At 40.1% G+C, this 7,696-nt stretch overlaps 1 long non-coding RNA gene across 1 annotated transcript; it reads left to right on the forward strand.

The window, feature by feature from the left end:
* Nucleotides 1-3,906: 3,906 nt before the first annotated feature.
* Nucleotides 3,907-6,302, forward strand: LOC136285933 (uncharacterized). Its single transcript, XR_010719595.1, has 3 exons — nt 3,907-4,133; nt 4,702-4,827; nt 5,116-6,302. It is a non-coding gene; the product is annotated as an uncharacterized lncRNA (long non-coding RNA).
* The last annotated feature ends 1,394 nt before the right edge of the window (nt 6,303-7,696 follow it).

Below are 7,696 nucleotides of genomic sequence, written 5' to 3' on the forward strand. Positions count from 1 at the left end.
TGCATCCTGCCGTGGCCCTGATAAATTCAGCAGTGTGTGGCAGTGAAGTGCTTGGCAGACCTCTAAGATAAGTGAGATAAATGCTGTACACTTTTCCGGTGAAGATCTTCATACAAATACGAAGTCGCTCACGCTGTGATTCGGGCCTCCTCCTCAGAGAGCTGCTGTGTTTCCCCATCTGCTGCACAAGGGCAAGACTTACTTGTGAAACTTGAGAGTTTGGGGAAGGGAGAGTAGATCATGTACTGCCTATTGTAAAAGCAATTAGAGTATTACTTAAAGATATTATTGTTACAAGTGGTGGGAAACCTGGCTTGATCTGTCTCTTGTGAGGATACAAGCTCTTCAGAGAAGTCCTGAGGCAGCTTCAAGCAGCATAAATCTCATTTTGACTCAAATCCTCTGCAGAAAGGCCTGTGAATGTTGGACCTGCGCTGCTGTGTCAGGACAAAGAAATAAAAGAAATCAACAGCTGGCATACAGGTCCTTCTTCACCAAGCATTGCTGTTTATTCCTGTCAAGTTCCAGGTTTTTCAAATTGTTCAAGGAGGGAATGAAGCAGAGAAAAATCCTTTTTATTTATTTTTTTATTTTTAAATTTTTTTAAATTTTTTTAATTTTTTTTTTTTCCCCCTCCTAAGTCATATATGAGGGTGAAGCTGCCCCAGGGTTGAGACTGACGGGAACCTTAAGCCAAGAATCAGTGTCTTCAATTTTGACAGTATAACTCAGTACTGAGTTGTGGATGCCTGCAAGCCTCGGCTGGTATCAGCTGCACTAGTAAAAGCAAAGCTGGTATTTATAGATAGGACAAGCTTGTGGTTGCCCCAGTTTACACAGCATGGCAGGAAAAATGATTGTCATGCCTGCCTGCTTCTTCCTGACCTGTCCCATTCTGTGCTATGTATTTATGCTATGCTGCCCATTCTGTGCTACGCTGTGCTGTCTGTGCTGTGCTATGACATGATGCCTGTGCTTGAGACATTCCTCCCACCCCAAGGTACTGTGAATGAGACTCTGTGATTTCCTGAATCGCAGTCACAGGGCAGCAGAGAGAAGACAAAGATCAGATCTCTTCAGTCCCACTGCGGATAGACAATTTAATTCTCTAAGGCTGATGGTATTTTCACACACACTAAGCTTTACATGAGGAGGTGAAGAAAATTAATTAAACTGAAGCAGAGCTTTGAAGGTGGGCAGAGGATACATTTTGTGTTTGTTACATCTGTTCAGGCAGTGTTTTAAACAAATCGTGCCCTCTTTGCCAGATAGATTTTCAGTAAATTCTTTATCTACTGGTCTGTGTAATTTTAACATTTCATTTTGTAACAACATTGCAATATAACAGAATTATAACAGTGAAAAGATGCCAACTTCTTATTGCAGTGGTTTGAGCTCTAATTCATTTGAATGAAAAAAAGCCTTTCAAAACTATAAATTATTGATGTCCTTCAACTACAAAATCAGTAGATACATGATTCTCTTCTTTTACTATTGAACTTACTGAAATACAAGGTAAAATACAAGGTAATATATTGGTAAACCTATTACATAAAGACCATAAAACTCTCATTATTCTGGTACTATAGAAAGTACCTCCAGAATATGAACAAACAACTGCTTTTTCCAGCTGTGCTTTAATTTTGCTGGCATGTTATTATGCTATCCTTTATGCTTGCTCTTGACACATTCCAGAAACAATGGAATAGTCCAACAGGGTTTCCTTTTCTTGTACTTACTAAGAGAAATACAACCTCTAGTCACTCCCTGAGTTGTGCAGGCATTTCCCAGGCTTCTTTTCTAAAGAAGAAGGTGTCAAAAGTACACAAAACCTGTTGTTGAGTAATTTATTATATTTGAACTGTGGCTCAGCCTGGAGCCCTTAGCTGAGATCAAGACTCCATCAATCTAGGCAAAGTATAGCCATGATGTAGAAAACATTAATTTTTACTTAATGTTTGGGCAGAGTGGGCAGAAAAGACAGCCCTATAGGGGCATGCTCTACCTCCACTATCAGCTAGCCCTGGGAGGAGTCACTGGCAGGCACCTTCCAGACTGATGGTCATCTCCACCAACCAGCTCCCAGCATCCTGTCACTGTGAAAGCATAGGGAGACTGCATCCCTCTTGCCAGTGTGCTGAGCCCACTGAGCTGTCACAGAGAAGAAGGATATGGGTAGAGGTACAGGGTAGAGGCTGCAGCCTGAGCTCTACTGCTTCACCTGCTGTATTTCAAGCAGGTACGATTCATACACAACCCAAGGTTTGTCTGCAGTTTTAATAAAAAATACACCCAAATGAGACTGGGTATCTTTTAGCACAGCCCTGCACACCAGGAGGTGGCATGAATCTGACCCAGTGCCTTTGAGTAAGATCAGTTGCTGCTGTCAGCATGGGATAAAACTTCCTCTGTTCTGCAGCAAGGACAGTTTCACGTCTCCATGTTTTAAGAGCACTTCTGAGAAGCCTTTGCCCAGCACAGCCAGAGGCATTGCCTGTGGTCCTGGCACTTTGCAGTGAAAATGAAATGCACCATTAAATGGTACTATTTGGCACATGCAATGAGCAATGACAGCAGCCAGGCATTTTTGAGGAGCAATAGACATGTCCCCGGACATGGAGCTGAGGTCAAAGAGCAGAGAAGGGAGTTGTCCCACTTGCCTCCTTCATACCTGTCCTCTGAGTGGGCAAAGGAATTAGGCTTTCTTAGCTGTAGCCCCAAAAGCAACTCACTATGTCTTCCAGTACAAACCAATAGGTCATGTGCCCAACAGGGCTGTTTGGGTGGGTCAGGAATGATTTGTGGCATTTATGACAAGGACAAATAGAAGAAGTACCATCTTTCATTATGTGTTAGGGTTGTGCCTGCATAATTATGTCCAGGTAACTGCATTATAATGGAGTTAACCCTTAAAACCTTCTTCACTGTACAAGATCACACCAGTTTTCCCCACCATGTTTGCCTTTTGAGGGTGTGTTCCTACAGTTGTAATACAATTTGCCATACGAGGGTTGTGAAATAGAAGCCTTTACTTTAATTTTTGATAGATCTAATTTTTCTCTTGGAGATGTGTGAGTTGCTAACTTTCATAGCTGGATTTGACCTAAATATGTGAAGGTCAGAGATAGCCCTTTGGAGTTTTCATTTCAAACTATGTATTTCACCAGCTGTGGTATAACACACTTTATTCTGTAAAATAAGGAAGACAATGAATGAAATATTTTTTACTAGTGAAGTCTGACCTTGGTAGAAATTCACAATTGTTGAAGGTATTTGCACATCTGTATGCTTAAATATAGTCATTAAGGAAAAAAAAATAATAATAAAAAAAGGAAAATGTCAAAAAGAAACCATGCACTTAAACACTATGGTCAGACATATGCAAAATAATAAATCTTTAAAATATTCCCACTAGTAACAGGAAATTTCTTTATGATTGGTGGGCTTTACTTGTGTCCAAGCTGATAAAAAGTCAATGGTCATGCAGTTGTTTTTTACTGCATATCATCTAAAAAGCTATTTTCCTTTCATTTGCAGGAAAGCTTCATATTTGATTGATTGCATTGATTTTTGCTTGCATTTTGCCTGTACAGATTGATGACTACCATATTATACATGTAGAACCTGAGCAAATAAACTAATTTTGCTATCATTCTATTTATGGGGCACCTTCAAGGGATATTTACATTCTTCATATAATATTTACATTCTGATACATTTGCCTATGACAAATGGTTTTCCTACAGGTTGTTTACTCTGTTTTGTGGCTTGGCAAAGGTGATTTCACTAAACAAGGAGTAATTTTGTTTGTTTGCTTCAGGTTGGTTTGTTTGCCAATCAAAATTATGCCTCACAATAAAGGACAGGTGTTGTCCCATGGAGCATGCCCAATAATTTACCAGTAAGAGGAAGAAAACTATATGACAATTGACATGATGGCATCTTTTTATTCATTTCCACTGGCTTCTTTTTATTCAGTTTGAGTTAATTGTCTTAGTGTTAGTTGTACTGTGTCTGCAGTGTTGCAAGGAAACACCCTGACCTCTAGGCACCTCTTTTCCTGACATGCTGTGTGATCTTGTTCATTGGGATGGAGCAGCACAGGAGAATACAGATGCCTCTATATGTAGGAGGTAGGTCAGGAAAGGACATATTTCTGAACACCCCTCTGGAAATTGTCTGCTCCATCCATCACCTAAGAACTTCTAGGAATCTAAAGCTTCATACCTAAATTTCCCAAAGATGAATGAAAGGCGTAATTACTCAACTAGGGTTGAAATCTAAAGTCAAGCAAATAAATCAGACAGCTGCAAGTCAGATAATGCAATAGTTTCAAGTCAAGTAGTGGCTTTAAACTGAGGAAGGATAGATTTAGATTGCATATAAGGAAAAAAAAATCTCTATTGTGGGGGTTATGAAGCAGTGGCAGGTTGCCCAGAAATGTTGTGGAAGTGTTTAAGGCCAGCTTGGATGCAACTTTGAAAAACTTGCTCTAATGAAAGAGATCCCTGCCCATGGCAATGGGTTGGAACTAATCAATCTTTAAGATCCCTTCCAATCCAAACCATTCTATGATTGTGGAATTTTGGGATGTCCCAGGTTTTTCTGGTGTCTGTTGGACATTCTCTGCTCTGAGGATGCAGACTGGAGCAAATAGCTGAGGCAGAGGGTACCAAACCAATCTGGGCACTGTGTTTGCAGATAGGTCACCAGAGGATCTGATTGCCTCTCACTAACAGCTGACTCGAGTCCAAATGATCTGCACGGAGGAGTTTCCTGGGGATGAAAAGAAGCAACTGTGCTACACACATGGCTGGGGGAACTATGGTAATTTTTAATCAGTAGGACTAAGTGTTTAACACGGGACTTGGGACGGACTTGGGATTTTGTGTGTTTTTCTGTGGTTCACTTCTTTTCTGTTTTTCTCTTGATTTACTCTTGCTTTTTTGTTTGTTTTGGTATTTTGTTTTTGAGGGGTTTGTTGGTTTTATTTACATTTTTGTTTGGTTTTTTAAGGTGAGAAACTCACTCAGAGAATATAAAAAGCAGATACTGAGAGAGGCGTTTTACCCTGTTGGTGATGGACATTCATCATCAATAGTTTTTTGTTTATAGATAGTGCACCACCTTCAAGGTTGGAGAAAAGAGGCTGAGGACTGTAGCAAGCCATAATGCTTCCCTGAAGATCCTCGGCTACTGCAGGGTCAGACCCCTGAGCCTGACCTACTGTTCCTTGCTCTGAGAAATGCTTGTATTTTCTCACCAAGTTTGTTCTGAGAATCAGGTGAAGAAGGAATTACAGTCTCCTTCCCCTGTTTTTGTGGCAACCCCACTGGCAGCAAAAGGCTGCATTCTTCCTTGACAAACCTTACTCAGAGTCCTCTCAGATATTCCTATAGCAAGGGTTTCACCAGTTGATGTTTCAGAGTAAATAAAGCTTTTATTTTATTTTAAAGAAGTAGTTTGAAATAAATTTCCTTTTGAATTGAGATCAGTATAAATAAGAACCAGTAGCTGAACAACCTGCCTAGTGTATCCCAATTAGCACTGGAGTATTAGTCTGCCAGGGTGCCAGCCTAAAATTTGCTGGCTGCTTTGTAACACAGCTGGGCAACTCACTAACTGTTTTTATTAATGAAGAAATCTTCCCTTCCTCAGCTGTTTCTTAATGAAATTGTGGGTTCTTCCTTGGTTAGCAAATCAAATCAAATTGCATTTGCACACATTTGTGTGACCAACAGATTGCAATTTGAGTAAGAACAACATCTAAGTTTCAAATACAGCTCATGGATAATTAATGACCATTCACTGGTAATAATTAAATTTAATGACACATGAAATACTATATCTGACTGAGAGAGATTTGTTGGGAATACTGGATCCAACACAGAATGAGAAATATTAGGAAACAAACTTTGGCATCAACTTAGAATGTATTTATCTTGAAAATATTGAATAATTTTATAGTTCAAATAAGTATTTCAACAGCTCTTTATGGAATTATGTGATATAGTTTGTAATAAGTGTGTGAAACCAAAGTGCTACTAAGAGACTTTTATTTCTTGCCCCAGTCACTTGATGCAGGTGATAGTTTTGTGAGATTAATACTCCTGTCACATAGCACTTGCTTCTGCCTAGTGTTATATCTTCCGCTTTATTGTACCTGTGAATCCAATGCAAAAAAATTATGGTGCCAACTAAATTTGACAAGAATAAAATAGCATCCTTAGTCAATTTTGTGATGCCTCTGAAAGGCCAACATGGATTTTTTTCCAATTTTACTCATCCTATTTAGAGATAGAATAAACAGGCATTCCCTCATAAAGTCCTGGGCTAGATAGGGCTGGTGCAGACAGCAATCTCCTGCTCTGCTCTTTTGGCATCTATTTCAGTTCTTTTCTGATGCAAGTGTACTGCAGAAAACTTGCAACAGCTGAACAAAGACTATGTGTCCATTTGCGGTTTCTAAAATTTTCTTGTGGTGACAGAGGGGGCTGTGAAGCATGCGCTAACCTGAGAGTGTTGGTGCCCAAAGTGCACCCTTTGAAAGCCATGCTAACTGGGACACTGCATGTGTGGGGCTGAATATCGGAACAAACTTTCCAAATGTAAGAAAGTGTATGAGACTTAGTTTGTAGGAATTTATCCTTATGTAGGATTATAGTGCTAGTCCTGGAACAGGAGGTATTGTGGAAAGTTTTATCCATCACTGGTCCCATGACCTACTGCCCCACTTACGTGTGCCCGTGGGATGGCCTCCACAAGCTGATGCAGAGCTCAGATTATAGCATGGACCACCTTGCTACAGTGTTCTGTCAACCCTGAGTCTTCACAAGGCCCTGTCACTGACCCTCCTTCCCTTTCACCTTTTCTGTCAAAATTGTTAGTATAGTATCTTCTCTGGGGTGCTGGAGCTATTCTCTATTTATAAAGGAGAACAAATAGTGGAAAGGCATTGAGAAGTCAGGGAGAAGAGTGAATTCTTAGAGGTTGCTACAAGGCCAGAGTGTGAGGTTCTTAATTTTCTGACAAGAAGGTGTCTTATTATTTCAGTCCGAAATGACTCTAAGAGTAATTTTTAGGTATTTTTTCAAGGTATGTATTCATTGAGAAGTGCAGATATCTTGTGATAACTTATGTGAGATTTTAAGCAAGAGAGAAGATGACAAGCAGTAAAAATGCCCAGGAGAGAGTATTGTTACCTTTCCTCTTCCCTATTTCTCATCCACAAGGATGAGAGCACTCTGTGAGGTGGGAGGAGAACCAGGTTCAATGCAACCTTTGCATCCTCTTTGGTAACATAATGGACTTGCTGGGAGGCTCACGTGGATGGAGCAGTTTTAGCAGGCAGAAATGATAAACCAGGAGTGTCTTGCAGAGTGAGGACCTGAGGAAGGTAAGATGCTGATAGTGCTGTTTCCTTTCTGCTGAGAGGATAATCTAGTTGTGACTATTCAGTGCATGTCTGCCTACATCCACATCAAAAAACTATTCCCCAACTGCTCCCATGAGTTAAAGACCATTTAGCTGTTTGTAAGTCTGTCCCATCATTTCTCTGTTTATTTTTTTAACTTCCATTCTGGAATAAAACTTCAAATCTCATCAAAGAGTAGCTGTTAGTGTCCAGTAACTTGTTCTTTGTGATAACTTGGGAAATGAAGTCACCAAATCAGCCAAGAAACTTCTTTTTTATGGG

Source organism: Chamaea fasciata, unplaced genomic scaffold (assembly GCF_029207755.1).
Source record: "Chamaea fasciata isolate MVZ Bird 193981 ecotype frontalis unplaced genomic scaffold, bChaFas1.0.hap1 SCAF_2, whole genome shotgun sequence".
Classification (NCBI taxonomy): domain Eukaryota; kingdom Metazoa; phylum Chordata; class Aves; order Passeriformes; family Sylviidae; genus Chamaea; species Chamaea fasciata.